The sequence below is a fragment of the Cupressus sempervirens genome, chromosome 7 (genome assembly GCF_028749045.1).
Source record: "Cupressus sempervirens isolate cs-2001-9-10 chromosome 7, ASM2874904v1, whole genome shotgun sequence".
Lineage (NCBI taxonomy): Eukaryota > Viridiplantae > Streptophyta > Pinopsida > Cupressales > Cupressaceae > Cupressus > Cupressus sempervirens.
In genome coordinates this window covers 331,984,789-332,005,731 of record NC_143124.1, presented here as the reverse complement: position 1 = coordinate 332,005,731, position 20,943 = coordinate 331,984,789, and the positions used below count along the sequence as shown (strand labels likewise).

Below are 20,943 nucleotides of genomic sequence, written 5' to 3'. Positions count from 1 at the left end.
TGTTTGTTACGATGCTTTAAACCTGTTCATGCCACTGGAATTTTTCCTACGACAAGAAAGATACTCAGAGCTATTGCAACTTTAATTTGGCTAAGAAAACAGTGCTTATATGGCAAAAAGATAATATTTTCTGGCCCTGAATCGTGAAAGACATAGTATCTGAGTCTAAAAATGAATGTTGGCCTCTTGAGAGAAGAATTAGAGGAGTACTCAGATTATCATACTCAAAAAATGAGAGGAGTTCCCACGGTTGTGCAAAGCAGAAAAATAACAACAACTTCTGAAATTGTAAATTAAATTGGCACACAAATAAAGGAATGAACATGATTATAAGAATGGTAATCTCCAGTCATTACACATACGCAGGTTCACTTTTGCCATTTCTGGCACAGGAAAAGTTGCATTTGGGAGTTTATTGTACTTTGTAGCAGGTTGCTTTCACAAGGCTCAGATATCATATGCTATCACCAAATTTATCCATGTTGAAGCTTGTAGGCAGCTGAATCTAGTCTTTAACCCACTCATATAAATGATATAGTCATCAATGGATTCAATCTCCCAAGATCAAGTGCAACACCAAAAATTTCTTTCTACAAGAGAACAAGAATAGAAATAATTGCTTGATTGTGATGCAAAATGAATTATGATTTATTGATCAGAGATTGAAGATGGAACAAAAGATATTCCCTCCCAAAATATGCATATGATGCCTTGCTTATATAGCCAAGGTTGATTGATAGCAAGTGTTCAAATCAGTGTTAAACCAGTACTGGCGTGCATCGGGATGCCAGAAGAAGTTTCTGAGACGTGAAGAAAATGGGCATCATTTTCAGGATGGCGGGGGCATGGCGAGGGGACGGGGGCAAGGAGAGGACTGGGCGGGGAGGATACATATAGAACTTGAAATACTAGTTATGAAATGATGTTTCAGTTAAACATACCAAATTAAAATACCTAAACATAGCAAAATCGCAACATGAACTAGAATCATTGAACATTCAACATATTAACATATTGCATACCCAATAGTAACATTCGAAAATCAAAATTCAAATAGAAATTCAAGTACCCATCCCAGCAGCGGCATGGTTGCGGAATGGTGGAGGTGGGGTATTTGGGTACTCAAATACCTAGTGCGGGGACGTCTCAGGGATGGGTACTTCAAGGTTTGGGAAGGGGGTGCATGTCCCCGTGTTACACTGGTTTAAGTCCTACGTCACGTGAAAAGTAGGGGATAAGATCATATACGTATTTGAGATTCTAGAAAGGTTCATACCTCTCTAAACAAATGAAACATGTGTGAGTAGGACCTTACTAATAACTACTTAATAATGTGTCTTTTTTTTTACTTAATAAGGCGTCTTATATACTACAAAGAAAACAGATAGGAAACACCCATGTTTACGCCAACACCCCTTAAATGCAACTCAGGGAGAATAATTAACAAATGCGAATGATGCAAAGATGATGGATCCCAGATACTAGGCCATATTAGGTACCCTTGGACAAAAGCCATCTCTCCTAAATTGAGAGATGGAGAAAATCCAAGGGAACAAAACACTTCTCCAAGAGAGAGAAAATGCAAATGTATGCAAGTGATGGATGGAGAACTATTAAGATCCCCCACGAATGAGATCCATCACCAGTATACGACTAATTGCCCCCAATAAGAGAGCAAATGAAACTGTATAGCCCCATCACAATGTGTATCTCCAACAAGAATGGTGAATATTTAAGAAAAAAAACATGATCCAATGCCTACAGCCAACATCCCTTCCCTTGTGATGAAACAAAACCAAATATAGGTGCAAGAAAGCTTCCAATTCTGGATGGTAATTAATAGGATGAAATATCAAGATGTATGATAACGGTGTCTCTAGAGTCTGCTCATATGTTGCTATGTTCATTGAAATTGATGTCTACATCAGATCAGGTACACTCAAACTCAACAAAGAAATAAAATACAGGATCCAGTGTTACCTGATGTTCAAAAAGACCTGTAGATAATGATGATATAATAGCTATAATGGGACTGTCATAAAAGACGGGAGAAAAAAATGTGTCAATGTAAGACTCCATAAACAAGGCTGAAATAACTGTCAAGCAATCCTCCCACAAAACTGAATTTGAAAAATTATCATTTACCTGTTGCACGGAATCACTGGAAACTCTTGAAGAAGCAACTCCAGATTCAGATTGTTAGAATATATAGTTCCTCTAATGTATCAGCACCAGAGGATATATTGTTTGTATCACCAAGTGGAATAAGGCAATCTGATGCAAGACCATGTGGAAATGAAAAGATGTGAGGGTCTCCGTAGATCTCACAAATGCTGCTTTAAAGTGTGTGCAGGCACTTCATCTTTGAGATCTTCCAAAAGGTGTCATCAACAATCGTTGTACTAATCAATTCTATTACCAAGGTATTTCGAGGCTCAAAGATAAACCCATAAAGATGAGAAGAAATTGAGCTACCGACTTATAATTGTTCTTAATCTGAATGATTATAAATTTGTTAAAGAATGTGTTGCATAACCTATGACATTAAAATGTGACACTCATCAAATGATAAAATTAGAGATCAACATAAACTGGAAAACTGAGATTAAGTCATTTAATCAAAATTTTAAAAAATCTAGTGCCAAGATGTCCAAATCATAGTTTAAAAAAATGTGATATATCGCTAATATTGCGAGATATTGCGAGCAAAACTCACAGCTGATATATTCGCCAAATAAATTGCCGATGGTATTTTGAAAAATCGCACCACATTTAGGATGAAAAATTACAGTTTTTACGATTTTTGGGTCAAACAACCGCTGATTAAGTCGAGCTGAAAAACAATAAAGTTTTTTAAAAAACATTTAGAGTTTTTTCATTTTCCCGCAGGCTGCGACATCTAATGAAAGGGCTGCAATGGCTACTGAGGACTATTAAGGCACACAGATTCAGACTGCAAAGAAAACATAGAAACACAGATTCAGACTGCTGAGAAAACATAGAAACCCAGATTCAGACACAGGAACTATTTCGACGATATGCCTCAAAGATGTCAGCACATGGAGTGCTGATTGTAGGATACACACACAATGGTTTTGCTCTTCAACAGGTTATAAAAAACATTTTTGGAAATTTAATGTAAATTTGTCTGAGTATGCCAAATTTCATCCCCAATGAATGACTTGGAAAGTCAATGCATAGTAGTCAAATCTCCTCATATACACATCACTATTATGCTCTTGTATACACATCAACATCACTATATATATTTTTATAGAGCTATAAGTTGTAATTTAATAATTATAAGTTATGAATTGATGATTGTGAGTTTATAGATAAGTTTATAATATACAAAAAAAAAAATTTTGAACTGGTTTTGTAAATTTATAATACTGTATGATACAAATTTATACTACTATATATTAATACTAAAGTGGTATAATATTGTATATTAATAAATTCATTATAGAGTTATAAATTAGTATAAATAATTAATTGTATACCTAATAAATTATAATATTGTTTATTCTTAATGCTAATATGCATATGCATTGTTTATTAACAGCATTTATAAGTTTATAATATTTATAAATTATAAACTCGTTATAGAGAACAAATATATTTATTTATAGTCTTCATAATTATTTAATAATATTAATCTATAAAAATTATATATTTTCAAATGTTTGATAAAAGTGTGCATTTATTCCAGAGTTTTTGGCGAATCCGGGTTTTCAAACAAAAAAATTAGCTAGCCAAGATATTGTTGAAACCGAGTTTTTCAACTATGGTCCAAATAATCATCCAAAATGCAAATATCTGATACAATGTATCTGAGGTTGAATATGGGAAAAGTAAGGATGGTTGTATAGAACTCATCATCACCTCTCCAATGCCCCATGAGACAAAAATAAGAGATCTAAGCAAAAAACCATTAACTCGCAAGCCAAAATTGAAGATTTGACTTCAGTCAACAAAATCAAGCACCTATACGCTGCCCTGGGGGATGGGAGCACGGGGGAATGGGGGAAAAGTTTTTGGGTTAGGGGGACAAAGGGACCTTAATTTGAGGATGGCAGGCAGATAGCGGTGAGGGGCCAAGGGGGTTGTATAGATTATACATATGGTACTTAAAATGCTAGTTCTGAAAAGATGTTTTGCAATATAAGATATAAAGATATAAAAGAGTAAATACTTGAACATCGCATTGAATTGGAACATCAAACATTGACCATAACTAGTCAAATCAGCAAATAGTTAACACAAGGATGCCCCCCATCCTTGGCGAAGGTGGTGGAATCTAGTGGTGCCACTAGGGATGGGGGAATGGAGTCCCCAAGTTCCCAGTGCGTGGGGCAAAAAGGTGGGGGATGTGTCCCCGTGTTACTATGCTATAAAATATAAGGCAAAATGATCTGCAATGCTGTAAAGTGCTTGAAACCACCTTTTCAGTGGTATTTCATTTTTGGAAAACCAATATCCTAAAGAAAAGTTACAGAAAAATGAAAAACATAGCTACTTTGGGCAGCAAATGTGGCAATAGGTACTGCTTAAGCAATAAGTTAAGGCTATGACTCTGGTAGCAAGGTTGACCATTCATTCGGCAAAGCTTGAAATCAAGAGAAGTTTTGCCCAACCACCAATGGATCAACACAAAATAGCAACAGGTGAGCCACGCCACCCTTTAGGTATGGGCAAGAGTTTAGTCCTTGCGTGCTACTATAGATTGAGAGCGCTTAAATCTTAATGACCAGGCAGTGGATTCCTACACCGATTTAGCTTTAAGAAATTATAAATTTGAAATATACAAAAATCCATACCTCACCCCAAAACTGATGCATCCATAATAATGCCAGCAATGACTGCAATTAGGCACAGATCATACAGATCCATACTTTACAAGTTTTGTACGATTATATGGAAGATATTGTTAACACTCCAACGAACCCTAAAAATGACCAATATTTTTTTTAACTTCAAAATATAGAATGTAATAATAAGAACAAAGATTTGTGTGTTGTTACTTCGTTTTGCAGATTGTATGAATAGCTGGATGCAAGAAAGGAAGTTTTCATTCATCCTATATACTTATTAGGGGTGCCCCATCACCAAGGGTCCCCACACTTCCAATTAGGCCCCATTAAATATAATATAATAATTATATCATACTATTATATAATTTTATTATATTACAATAATAATTATCACTCCTAGTTAATATTAATATATAATCGTATTATAAAATAATAAAGATAATTATAATAATTATTACCAATATAATAATTATAATTATATTACCCCAAACTTTATATTAATCAATACAATTATTATATTATCACAACCTTCATGTTATCTATGTGGACCTAAAGGAATTCAAGCATAGCTACAATAACATTAACACACCCTCTTAGCTAGGGCGAAGTCCCTCTCGATAATTGAGTTATGTAGTAATATCCACCATGTCTACTCATAGAGAGTGGGTCAATCATGACAACTCCCATGAATACAAACACAAATGAGCACAAGTGTTCATCATGAAATCACTCAAAATGATGTCGTCATATCATCATGACATTCACCATAGCTACTCCCAGACGGTGAATCAACACAAGTGCTAAGTCATGGAGTCTCACATAACCTCCACATTGGCCACTCCTAAAAGGGTGGGTCCATCATGGCTACTCCCATGAATGGAAATGCAGATGAGCACAAGTGCCCATCACCAAATCACCCAACATAATGTCCCCATCTCATCATGACATTCACCACAGCTACTCCTAGAGGGTGATTAAATGCAAGTGTTTAGTCATGAAGTCTCTCGCATGACATCCACCATAGCTACTCCTAGAGGGTGGAAGGAACAAGCACACAAGTGCCCATCACGAAATCACTTGACATGAATGTCGCCATCTCATCATGACGTTCACCATAGGTACTCCCACAAGATGAACAAACACAAGGCAGAGTCAAGGATATTATCTCATGACATCCACCATGGCTACTCCCAATGGGTGGAACAAGAGCTTTCACCTAAAACTTCTCACAAAGAAGAATGCATTATAAGGGTTGACACTATATATACAAATTATTACACAAATACGAGAAAAAATCCAAAATTTAACATCAACATAATGTATATCGATCATCATAAATATTATTATTCTTGCCATCCAAATGGCCTTCGCCTTTAACACCAAGATTGTATTAAACAAGTCATCCAGTAATGTTTTCCAAAATGACTTCTGAATCAACAACTAGCTTCTGCGTATTTCTTATTTAATAGAATTCTCTCTAATGGAGACTTTACAAAATAATAGGCCTAGGATCTTAATCTGCTCTAAAACCATGTTATTTCTTTGTTTTGCAGATTCTATGGATGGAGAGTATGTTTCCATTAGTCCTATATAATTATTAGTGGTGCCCCTTCACCAAGGGTCACCACACTTCCAATTAGGCCCCACTAATTATAATATAAAAATTATATTATTATATTATATTATTATAATAATTATCACAAATGTAATTTTTGATTAATTAATATGTAATTACATTACCTCAATTAATATAATTTTAATATTTATATTATCGATATAAATAATTATAGTCATATTACCCCAATAACTATATTATTCAATACAATTATTATATTATCAATAATATTATTATTACATTATCACATCCTTTACGTTATCTATGTTGGCTTTGCATCTCCAACAATGCACCCAACAAAAGCTCTTGCTTGATTATCTCCAAGATTTGAGGAGCTTGTAAATTTGAAGCTTTCAAAATATGTAAGCATTACTAAGAGTTGATATAGGATGCTCTATACCATGCAAGATTTGGCTAAAGCTGTAGCCACCCAAGATCTAAGTGCTTCAATAAAAACACAAAACAAATTGGTTATATAGACCAAGATAGACAAAGTATAAGATCAAGACATTTACCTTAATTTTATGACTTGAGACAAAGTGATAACTACTCTTTGTGTGCCTTGAGTAAACTTAAGCAACTAATGTGAATAGAATCTAGGTTTTAGACAAGCCGAGTAATGTACGAGTTGGTATAGGAAGCTCTATATAGACCAAGAAAGAGTTGCAAATCTAGGCATAGGATGCTCCCAAAATATGTAAGAGTTGGTATAGGATGCTCTATACCATGCAAGATTTGGCTAAAGATGTGGTCATTGAAGATCTAAGTGCTTCAATAAAAACACAAAAGAAATTGGTTATATATACCAAGTGAGACAAAGTATAAGATCAATACATGTATCATAATTATTACTTGAGACTAAGGGATAACTATTGTTTGTGAACCTTAATTAAATTTTAGTAACTAATGTGAGCACAATCTAGGTATCGAGCTAGCTAGGTAATGCCTTTATACAAGCTTGAGCTCACCTCTAGTGATGGCATGTGCACTCCATAATGGCAATCACATGTGCAAATGTGAATGAGAGTAAGGCTAGGCATTTTACACCTTAATACAATTTAAATGGTAAGAGCAATTCCCTTATGTCATGTGTCATACTAACTTCAAGGATTTTAATAAAAAAAATGAAAGAGACCACCTCCAAAGTTTCTATAGGTATTTTAAAACCTCCATTCTTCTCTTTGTTCTCTTTGTGGTTGTTTTTTAGTTGATATTCACAATTCACATGAATGCTTCTTTAACTAATGTATTGTCTGAAAAACTTATCATGATGCAGTTACTCTCAAACTTTATGAAATCTTGAGCACTTGGAGCACTTGTACACTGCCAAACTCATAAGCACATGTCAAAACTATTGTCATTGAGTAAACCATTGCATTTAGCAGATCACCATACTATTCTTGATGGATATTATGTTGATTTAATCTTCTTTTGACCTATCTTGATATGTTGCTTTGATTTATGCTTTTGGGTTGATTTCTTGCTTATTTCTATTATGGGAAATAATTGGTTAAATACTTGCTTGTTATTAAGAGTGATCGATAAATCATTATATACAAAAGAATAAACAATATTTCCTTAGGAAACAATCATCAAGAATAGAAACATTCTATTTTAACTAATAGCTAACTAAAACCTAACTAAATATTTGAAACATTCTAATATTTATAATAGATTACAAATAGATAACCATTAAATAATAATAGATGATAATAGAAGTCATCTATTCTTGCAATACCCTCCATTAATGGCTAATCTATCCATGACACCATGTTGTCCTCTAAATTTGACAAACTTATCAGGACCAAGAGGCTTGGTGACAATGTCTGCAGTCTAATCCGCTTTAGGAACATAATGCAAGTCTATTGTCTCGTCTTAAACCAATTGTTGTATGTCGTGACAGTGAACATCTACTTGCTTGGTTCGCTCATGGAAGACTTGGATTCCATGCTATCTATTATCTATTTAGCCTCGAAGTATGTTTGAGGTTCAAACACACTATGAATGTTGGCCATAAGAGCAAAATTGACTAACTCTGTAGGTTTTCCCTTTTTTCGAGCAATTCTCCCATCGATGTGCACATCATGTCAAGATCAACAAGTGTCTTAGCCCAACACTTAGGCCAGAAAGGAGAAGGTCCAACAATAGCATCAGGAGATGCTCTATGGTCAGGTTCCTCATCAAAAGAATCTAGATCAAGTTCCTCATCTATTATCTATTTAGCCTCCGAGTATGTTTGAGGTTCAAACACACTGTGAATGTTGGCCATAAGAGCAAGATTGACCGACTCTGTAGGTTTGCTCTTATTTCTAAGCAATTCTCCCATCGATAAGCACATCATCTTAAAGATCAGCAAGTGTCTTAGCCCACCACGTAGGCTAGAGAGGAGAACGACCAACAATAACATCAGAAGATTCTCTATGGTCAGGTTCCTCATCAGAAGAATCTGGATCAAACTCAAGTGAAACAAATCTGGGTGATCCTACAAGAAAAGTCGAAGGTGTCTGTACAGAAATCACTAGTATAACTAGAGCTGCATGAGTTGTTGGGTCCCTCCCATCAGTTGAACTCATAAATCATGAGCTTTGATAGGTGCATTTGTTTGATCAAGAACAAGAGAAACAAGTATGAATGCTCCTCGTTGTTCACCAAATACTACAATTATGATTGTACTAAGACAAGATGTCTCAATGTCAATCAAGCGAGAGGCTTTGTGAAGACTCTTGGCATCCAACTTGGTGCATGAAGCATTAGGTATCCAAACATAGGCAAGAGAGCCAAAAACCTTCAGGTGACTGATTCTAGGCTTGCAACTTAACTAGACCTCCTCCCAAAATCTTGCCTTTGACCGCCACAGCAGGTGACCGGTTCAAAAGGTAGACTACAACGTTAACTTGCTTCTACTCAAAACTTCTTCGAAAAATGTCTATGTGTGAGCATGGATATAGCCATCTTGGTGATTGTTCTACTACACTGTTTTGTTGTGGTGTGTCAGGTGTGGTTAATTGGTGCTTGATGCCATGAGTATCAAAAAAGCTAGAGAATTCATTAGAACAAAATCCCCCCCCCCCATTATCTGAACTATAAGCAATAATAGATTTCCCAAACTCTTTTTCAACTTCTAAAATACAATAAACACTTTTGATTTCTTTTAAAGAAAATAGACCCACATTTTTCTACTGAATCAGCAACAAACAACAGAAAATACTTGGACCCAAGAATAGAAGTGGCAATAGGGCCACAAATATCAGCATGAAAAGAGGTGAAACACCTGAGAAGCTTGCTATGAATCGCCACTTGTGGAAGGTGTGCGATGTTGCTTCCCAACTTGGCATGCATCACAAACTCCAAATTGCTGAGTCTAAATCTCTGAAAATTCAAGGACAAGCTCTTCCCAAGCAAGTTGAGAGAGATAATGCACATTTAAGTGCCCATACTGTTGATGCCAAAGTGTACTAACAAAAGACCACCGAGTAGCCATAGCTAAGTCCCAAGAATCACCACAATCATTGTGTTGAAAAGACCGTGGTCCTCATGACCAACTGCAACAACAAACTAAGACACACTATCAGTGATGATACACTGATGTGAACTAAAGGTGAACAGTGTTGCAGCAACTAACTGACTAAGAGTAGATTTAGTTCCATCCCTAGAATGTAGTTCACATCAAGGAGTAATCAATAATACACCTACTTGTTATTCAGAGTGATCAATAGATCATTTTATACAAAAGAATAAACAATAATTCCTTAAGAAACGATCGTCAAGAATAGAAACATTCTATTCTAACTAACAGCTAACTAAATATTAGAAACATTCTAATATTTACAATAGATTACAAATAGATAACCATTAAATAATAATAGATAATAATAAAAGCTATCTATTATCGTAATAATTTCAGTTGATTATGAAGACATTTCCTTCAAAACAGGTATTAGTTATTGTACCTATAAAATGTTGACATAAGACATCCTCATTCTTAGCACAAAAAAGCATACAATGACAACTACAAATGCTCGTCTAACTTAGAGTTTCTTTGAGCATCCAACCAAATACTTTAACAACAAAAATATTTTCCACAATTTGTAAGAGTCTACAAAATTTTGAACTTTTGGCATGAAGAAAAACTGAACTTTAAAACATAACTGGGTATCATAAAAGAGCCACACAAGAAGTTAGTAAATGGTGCAATAACAAAAGGATTAAATCCCATGAAGTAAGATGTGATTCTAAGTGGCGCACCGCTCGAGATTTCGAGGGATTTCGGGGAAGAGGCTTGGATCCATTTCTGAATCGACTTAAGGTTCAAAATATGGTTAAATACCACATCTATCTTGGAAAGAGGATATCCCAACAATGAGACTAGAAGCAAATAAATGCAAATACCATGTGACTATGTCAAAAGATTGGTCATGTCATTTAAGCAAAAGGTTACACGACAGTGAATTTGGAAATTACTAATCCCCAATTAAAAAGGACTAATGCATTTGATCCTAATGAAAAATTGTCTCATCTTTAAATTCAACTAACAATTAATCAATCAGAATATTAAAATGTAATGTCCCTTTTTGGGACCACCTTATATCTTGCCCTAAGTTCACAAATACAAAAGGAAACAATGTGTACAATATAGTTAGAGATATAATTCTCACCTAGAATAAGATGACATAAACCTATTTTGGAAGCATACAACAAGATTAGATAATAATATAGATATAACTCATAAAATACATCCAGTTATAGGGTTAGGAAATATATATACATAGACACAACAAATCTCGCGACTACATGGGAGCTCAACCATAATGAGGGTTGTACTCTAAGATATGATAAGGCGTCCCAAGTATCCTCTATCCAAGGCTGATTGGCAGAACCTTATCCTTTGTGATCTCATGTTGTCCTTGACCAATGGTCCTCAATCATCATCATGAAGTGTGGTTTAACTAGTGAAGGCTTACATCAATCTACTACCTCATGTCAACCTCTTGCCTCTTTATCACTGACTCACTTCAACAATTGATTAATGTAGGGCTAGTAGAGGAGCTGCAATAGAATGTCCTTGACTCTCAAACCTAGGCCCAAGCAAAACCTTATCCTCGTTGGCACTTAACTGGTCGTCCTTAACCATCACCATAAGGTGGTCACATGGTCCTTAACCATCGTTGTGAGGTGCCATAACCAGTAGAAATCCTTTAGCATTCTCCCTCCTTGCACTTCCTTCCCTCAATAAGAGCAGTTATTGCGAAATTCCATATTGATATCATGTATACATTAAATTGAAGTATTCATTGATTGCATATAATCAGATATAAACATTAGGTATAATTGCAGATGTGAATCTATCCTTTTGTACCACAACAATTAGAGGTTTTGGATAAATCCTTTGGTTGTATGCACTATTGTATCTGCTAATTATTGGTTTGTTTCTACTAATACAATCTATATTTCTGGTGTGTTTCTCTTGCTGTTAATCAATTGATGTTGACTAATTGATTGACCAAACGAAATCCTTTGATTTGATGATTCAAGGCACTGTTGAGTTATAATTAACTGTTATGAGATGATTGAACCATAACAATATAATGTTAATTAGTTTGTTAGATTGGTGGATGACGATTAATTAGAGTTGTGCGTGACTGTTGAGTTCTATGTTTTCTTGACCTGAAAATGGAGTCATGGTTGATGTGGATTAAATGATTGTTTTCTTGATCTTGTTGTTTGATTGTTTGCTTGATCTTGTTGTTTGATTGTTTGCTAGATTCCTCCAGGGATTAAAAATTCCCCCTTCAATGCTTGGAATGAAATCTCCTTTATACTTTATTGGCAAAAGGGTCACCACCTTTCATAAGATATCACACCAATTTCATTATTGCCTTCAAGAATAATATAATGATCCTCAAATTGTTCTTCCTTGGATCACCTCATCACCCTTCTCCCCTTCATATCTTCCAATGTGGGGGAGAGACACCTCTTCATCATGTTTGTCATTTCCAATGGTCATAACCTTTCACAATTACGACCCTTTGAAAGAGTCACAACCCTTAATCATTGCTACCCTTCAAAAGAATCACAATCTTTCATAATTACCGCCCTTTAGAAGAGTCACAACCCTTCATCATGTCTACCCTTCAAGAGAGTCAGAACCTTTCATAGATACCACTCGTTGGAAGAGTCACAACCCTTCACCATTTCAAGAGAGTGGTGACCTTGCATAATTACAACCCTTTAGAAGAGTCACTACGCTTCATCATTTCTACCCTTGGAATCGCAGCCTTTCATAAGTACCACCCTTAGGAAGAGTTGTTGGATATTTGCCCAGAAATCCAACTAAACAGCGACAGAGAAAACATAATAGAAGCAACAAACACTAGAATTTACCATAGGAAAACCCTTTCAAAATGAAGTGAAAAACCCAGCCACACAACAAAATATCACTTTATTGATAACAAAATGTTCAAGCGTACAAAACCTTTCACTTGAAGCAAAATATATAACACAAGAGACTCTTCACATTACAACCAGAGGTCTCTTGAATTTCCAAAACATGACTCTTTATTTTCAAATACAACTCTTCGTATTTCCATGCCTCAACACATGTTGTTTAACACATTTCTTAATATTCAATATTACAAATTATCATAAATGTCCTTTTCGGTTGAATGTGAATATAACAGTATTAACACCCACCCATAATATCTCTCTCACAGCTATAATCTCCAACACTTTCCCTCTTAGAGAGAGTGAAAGAGAGAGATGTTTACCTGAACAACCAAACAAGATTACAACCAAAATGCCAATTATATAATCCAAGGAATCACTCAACACAAAAATCCCAACAAAAAACACAACCAGCTTTCATTACAGACTCTCTCAACGTGATGTTATCTTGGAATTATACTAAGAGAACAATTTACTCATTGTTAATAATCAAGGAATCACTCACATGAAAACCTACAAAAATCACATTCAACTTTCATCACAAACTCATTCAACGTGATGTTGTCATGTTAATTCTCAACATGACAAACCTGCAAGAATCATAATCAACTTTCATCATGGATTCACTCAACATGATATTGTCATGGAATCTCTCAACATGACAAAACCTGCAAAAATAACAATCAACTTTCATCACAGAATCACTCAACGTGATGTTGTCATGGAATCTTTGAACATGACAGGCTTGCAAAAATCACAAACTTTCATCACGAACTCTCTCAACATGATATTGTCATGGAATCTCTCAACATGACAAATTAATAAGGTTTACAACTAGCATTTTATCACAGACTCTCTCAACGTGATACAGTCGTGGACTCTCTCAACATGACTTCCAACTCCCATCAACATGATGACATCATGGACTCTCTCTACATGATGTTCACTATGAATCTCTCATAAGTGAAAGAGTTATCATGTGGTCCTTACAACTTATTATAATTTTCATGTGAATAATAACTCATAAAATCACAGCTGAAACTCTTTTCCAAAAAGAGTCTCAAAACTTAACAAGGAAATCACAGCTGAAACTCTTTTCCCAACAGGAGAGTCAAAAAAAAAACATTAATAGCATATATAATAATGGCAGGGATTCCATAATGACTCCCTCTCAATCAAGATCACCATAAGAAGACAGGAAGCAAAACTTCCTCTGGATATCATTATCTTCCTCATATAATGAAGATATATAAAAACAGTTCAGTCCATGACTGCATGTCTCCATGTTCATTTCTATAGTCAGATCTTTCATGAACTTATTCCTTCTTGTTGCATCCTGCAACCAAGAGAGATAGATCAACCTATTAAAAGCATACAACAAAAAATTTATGATCTATCCAAGAAATATATAGAATATTAATCTTTGAGCTGGTAGTAGTTCTCTTTCTGTAGCTTCATAAAAGGCATACACTAGTACCCATAACAAATCAATATTTAAGGGTATTGAGAAAAACTTATCTCTTTAATGCAGCCCAACACTCATTCAAGAACTCAGCTCTGTTGTTGTACGAAACTTCCCTCAATACCCCAGTGTTAGGCACTGATTTGTTCTGTAGTGTTGAGTTTGTATACTACTTTACTCATGTTCTTCACCTCCTGCTGCGACTGCTTTCTCAAGAGCTCTAGTAGTGGGGGCCTTCTCTTACAATGTCATTGAAAGACTAGAAGGATTGAATTATCTGCTGCCATATTCTCTGCATGCTTTCTTACAAGTGTGACCCACTGAGATCCTTTCCACCAATTGTCCTTTAGAACAGCTGGAGCCATTCTAGATTGTAACGTTGAAGTCGTATGTTATTACTAATTTGCCTATGAATATTTGGGCTGCATTTCCAATTGGCTGTGAACTGTGCCTGCAGCTTTACCATCACCAAAAGACGTAGTGGCTAACAGCACCACCTTCTGCACTCATACATGATGCCTGCCACTCCCCACTCTTTTCTTCATCCTGCGCTAGCATATATTTTTCTTTCGTATCACACCACAAGAATGACCTTCGATTACTCGAACAAGCCTCTTTTCTATCGAAAGTTCTGTCGCAGGCCTTATTACAAAGTAATTGGTAAATATTTGCTTAATATTAACAAAGACCGAGAGGACAATATATACAAAAAAAAAAATAACACGATGTTTCCTTAGGAAACAACCGTAAAGAATAGAAACATTCTATTCTAGCGAAAAGAAAGCCAAAAGATAACTACAAACCAACTAATATTAGAAACATTCTAATATTTACAATAGATTACACATAGATAACCATTAACTAATAATAGATGCTTATCTATTATCATAATACTTAATGGTTAATCTATCCACAACACCAAGTTGTCCTTTGAATTTAAACTTATCAGAACCAAGAGGCTTGGTGAGAATGTCTGCAATTTTATCTGTGGTAGAAACATACTGCAAGTCTATTGTCCTGTCTTCAACCAGCTGTCATATGTAGTGACAATGAACATCCACATGCTTGGGTTGTTCATAAAAGACTGGATTACGTGCTAATTTGATAACACCTTCATTATCAACAAACAAATGACTGGTCCTGCTAGTGACATCTATATATACCCAAGCATCCGACGAAGCCAAACAAATTCACAACCTGCCTTGATCGTCCCTTTGTATTCAGCCTTTGTAGAGGAGAGAGAAATTGCCTATTGCCTCTTACTGGTCCATGTGACATCACCGGATCCCAAACTGAACACATATCCAGAAGTTAACTTTTTATCATCAACAGACCCTACCCAATCTGAATTTGTAGACCCACTGAGTCTAGGATTAGAACTTCGAGAGTAAATAAGTACAAATTTTGTAGTGACCTTCACATAACGAAGCACGCACTTTGCTGCCATCCAATGATCAACCTTAGGAGCTGTCATAAAACGTGAGATGTAGCTGACTGCGAAGCTGATATCAAGCCTAGTAGTCGAGAGGTAGATGAGGCTGCCTACTAGTTGCCTATATGTAGTATCATCAACGGGAGGAGAATCAGACTTCGCTGATAACTTGAGACCTTTCTCTATGGGTGTAGATGCAAGCTTGCAATCCTACACACAAAATTTGTCTAACAAAGCCTTGGAATATTTGAACTAAGAGATGAATATACCAAAAGATTGTTGCCAAACCTCAACATTGAGGCAATAATGCATGCGCCCAAGGTCAGTCATATCAAAAGACCAACATAGATTCTGATTGATTCCCTGAATCAAAGATGCATAACTGCCAGTGATGATCAAAACATCCACATAAATAACCAGAAAGATGATGTCACTATCAGTAGTCTTGATGTACAAATTTGAGTCTAAAGAACTCCTCTAAAAGCCTTGAGCACTAAGGTACTTATCAATTTTCATGTACCATGCCCTAGGAACCTGCTTTAAGCCATGGAGCGCTTTCACAAATTTGAGAACCTGATGTTCTCTACCGACAACCTTGAAACCAAGAGGTTGCATCATCTAGACCTCATCATGGAAATCACCATTCAAGAAAGCAATTTTGACGTCCATCAGATGGACCTTCCAACCAAACTATGTTGTCATGGCTAGGACTAACTGATTGTGTTCATCTTTGCAGTAGGGGCAAAGGTATCCTCATAATCAATACCCTAAGGCTGAGAAAAGCCCTCTCCAACTAAACGAGCTTTGAACTCATCCAAAGCACCATCAGATTTGTATTTGATTTTGTAAACTCATTTGCAACCAATGAGTTTCTTCCCTGGTGGAAGATCATAAAGGACCCAAGTGTTATTCTTCAACAAACTCTGGTGTTTAGATGTCATGGCCTATTCCCACTCTGGAATTCCTTTAGCCTTAGAATATGTTTGAGGTTCAAACACACCATGAATGTTGGCCATGAGAGCAAAGTTAATAGCCTTTGTAGGTTTGCTCTTTTTCCAAGCAGTTCTCCCATCAATGAGCTCATCATCATGAAGATCAGCAAATGTCTTAACCCACCACTTAGGTCGAAGAGCAGAATGACCAACATTAGCATCAGGAGATGCTCTATGATCAAGTTCCTCATCTAAAGAATCTGGATCAAACTCAAGTGAAGCATATACAAATTTGGATGATCCTGCAGGAGAAGCTAGAGGTGTTTGTACAAGGATCACTCATATAACTGGGGCTACAAGAGCCCTCCAATCAAGTAGACCTAATGATAGTCTAACTACCAAATCATGAATCTTCTTAGGCTGGTCTACTGGATCAGGAATAGGAGAAACAAGCATGAATGGTCCCCACTGCTCATTAAAGACTGCATCACAATTGTACAAGAGATGAGATGTCTCAATGTTGATCAAGAGGTAGGCTTTGTGAAGACTGTTGTATCCAACAAGCATGAGACACTTGGCATCCAACTTGGTGCATGACGCATCAAGGATCCAAACAAAAGCAAGGGAGTCAAAAACGTTCAAGTGAATGATTCTGAGCTTACGACCTAACCAAGCCTCTTCTGAAGTCTTACCTTTGACCGCCATTGTAGGTGACCGAATAGAAAGATATAGTGTTAACTCCTTCTGCCCAGAATTTCTTCGGAACATGTCTGTGCTTGAGCATGAAGTGAGCCAGATCGGTGATTATTTTGTTCTGACATTCAACTACATTTTTTTTTGTGGTGTGTGGGGTGTGATTAACTGGCGTTTGATGCCATGAGTATCTAAGAAGCTAGAAAATTCATTAGAACAAAATTCCCCCCATTGTCTAACCTAAGAGTAAAAATAGATTTCCCAAACTCTTTTTCAACTAAAGGTTTAAACTTTTGAAAGATAGGAAATGCATCTAATTTCTTTTTAAGAAAATACACCCACATTTTTCTACTGAAATCATCAACGAACAACAGAAAATACTTGGACCCAAGAACAGAAGAACTCGCCATAGGACCCAAATATCGGCATGAACAAGCTAAAAAACCTGAGAAGCTCGCCATGAATCGCCACTAGTGAAAGGTGTGCGATGTTGCTTCCCAACCTGGCATGCATCACAAACTCCAAGCTACTAAGTCTAAATCTCTAGCAAATTAAGGACAAGCTCTTCCTAAGCTACTCGTAATTGAAATCAAAACTCTAAGAGAGACGAATGATCTCTTCCCATTCATTTTCTCTCAGCGGTATTAAATTGCCTTAGAAAAAAACTTTGCACAAAATAATATCACAGTGTTCCTCTCCACTTACAGACAAAGACCAATTTGATATATCAATAAATCACAGCAACCATACGACTTAAAGAGGCTCGGATGATTTGACTAAAAATAGCAGACGTTACATAAGAGGAAGACCAAAACATCATGACAAGTTGTGCATGTCAGAGAGTCTTTGCGAGGAGAGGACCTTTGGTGGGCACCTGACTACCAATAGTCTCCAAAACGATCCATTTGCAAAGGAGAGCGAGGCGAAAGGAGATCAAGCCGCGCAGAGGAAACCGCTAAATGATTTAGCACATGAGAGTTTACTTAAACAATGAATAACTACAAATGATCACAGGTGTCACGCTAACGTTTCATAGGGATCATATTTCCATACACAAATATCCCACGGAAAGTAATTGAAAGACAACCCCACAGACAACAGGAAACCAAACCAACAAGTATTACAAGATGCGGCAAACACAAAAATGAAGCCAAAATCAAAGATGAACTTTCAGAGCTATCTTTACTGCAGTTATTAAAACCTAGCTTTAATACCACGTTGGGTATTTGCCCAAAAATCAAGATAAATAGCAATAAAGAAAACATAACAAAAGCAACAAACACCAAAATTTACCTTAGGAAAACCTTTTCAAAATGAAGGAAAAAACCCAGCCACACAGCAAAATATTACTTTATTGATAATAAAATGTTCAAGTGTGCAATGCCTTTCGCTTGAAGTGATATATACAACACAAGAGAGACTCTTCACATTACAACTGAAGGTCTCTTGAGTTTCCAAAACATGACTCTTTATTGTCAAATACAACTTCTCTTATATTCATGCCTCAATGCATGTTGTATGACTGTTGACACAAGTCTTAATATTTAATATTACAATTTATCATAAATGTCCTTTTCAGTTGAAGTTGACCGTGATGATATTAACACGCCCAAAGATAAAGATCTTTATCGCAGCTACAATCTCCAACAAGAGTCACAACCCTTCACTATTTCTGCCCTTATAGAGAGACAAAACTTTTCATAATTACCACCCATTGGAAGAGTCACAACCCTTCATCAGCTACCCTTCAAAAAATTCACTTCCTTATTCTCTTCCAATTTCTTTCTTCTTCCATTAATCCTCTGATTCCTGTGCTCCCGTTCTTGTTCTCTCCTCCATGTCTCCTTTAAATTGAACTCTCCTCCCATTTATATCTTAAAGGAGTCACAACTCTTTATTGCATATCTCTTGACCCTTCATTAAACTTAATTAACTTGTAATTAAATTATATTTTATTTTATTATTATTTATTTACTTTAATTTTATTATTATTTATTACTAAATCCTATTTCAAAAAGCGGACATTACATAAAACCTGGAAGAAGAATGCTTCTAACAGAGAATTGATATAAATACTACATTTTAAAGCATTAGCAAGAACAAAAGTAATATGCCCGAATTTTCATAAAATGGTTTAAAAAATTAATTAATTAAGTCGTCCAAAAATATTTAAGTTTATTTCATATGGATGACTTTTACTTAATTAATTTAATTAAAAGCGAAGTTATTAAATAACCACTTTATTAAATAAACTTCTCCAGCTTTGAAATATTAAAGTCGGCTTAATCTTCTAGTAGACCTTTATAAGGAGGTTGTTTGGGTGGAGTGAGACGTGTTTGTGTATTGGATATAATGATTTATGAAGATGGAAAACATTCAGAAATTTGACAAAAGTGTTCAACAAAAACCTAGCTCTTCTAAAGGGGTGGATTTGTGGTGGCATTCACAGCTAAACCACATTTGTGAAGTTTCCACCAAAGACAAATTTGTAAGATTTAGAGTTTGTTTCAAAAATATAGATATTAGCAACTATGAAATTATATTCTAAGTCATACTTGGCAGACTCGCAGAGTACTCAGTGAGTTTTAAAAACTAGCCGAGTATTTCTGGTGTAGGAGGTTTCCAGACTTTTAACTCGCTAGACTCAGCAATCCGTATGAAAGTCTCAGTCGCTGCTGATCATAAACAAATAAAGTTAAAAACGGGAATTTCAAATTTATTTTTTTGTTCTCAGTTTGTCTACTTGGCTGTGAGGGGAGAATATAGGATTCCAAGCCCTTGGTAATTGATTGCAATAGATTAGAAATGGATTTAAGCGGATGTCAAATTGTATTTGAAGAAAAATAGGTTTTCTGATTTTGTTTCTACAGTTTTTTTAAGACATTCTATTTATTCTATTGTATATAAATGAATACAAAACCATTCCTTAGTAGTTCGAAATGACTTTGAATCATTAGAACAAGATTTAACACTGTTTTTGACAAGTCTTATTGAATCTTTCAATATATTTTTTTGAAGAATCTCATCTATTTAAAAAAAATCAAACCCTAGTAATTTTTTTAAGGAAAAAAACTCTGAATGATTACTTAAAATATTGAAAGTAATTAAGAAAGTTTGCTTAATTGTTTAACTAAACTATTAGTTTTCACTGTTTGCTTTCTAGGTGTAGGTCAGCAATTAACCATTAATTATGCACGGCAGTTTCAGATAATGATTGGCCACTAGAACCATACACATCTGGATTTATAGGCACTTGATCTAAAGATTCTAGAGATAGAATATGGACGAATGCCTATGAAGGACCAGAGCATGGGACAGTAGTTTGCATAAAATGTGAAATACTAATTCATGGAAGAATAAACCGCCTGAAATACCACCTTGCAGGCATTATCAAGCATGATACTAGGAAATGTGATAAAATCACATAAGAGATTAAAAAAATATCTTAATGTCATACATGTAGTTGAGGGAGAGAAAAAGTTGCAAAGGGAGAGGGAAAATTTAACTATGAGGGAAGTCATAGCTGAATCTCGAGGTGCTTTAATTGACATTGA

The 20,943-nt window shown here is 35.6% G+C and overlaps 1 protein-coding gene across 1 annotated transcript in view; it reads right to left on the bottom strand.

Annotated features, from left to right (window-relative positions):
- The window catches only part of LOC149546782 (protein DEHYDRATION-INDUCED 19-like), a 39,416-nt gene that overhangs the window by 1,301 nt on the left and 17,172 nt on the right, over window positions 1-20,943 (bottom strand). The window lies entirely within an intron of this gene.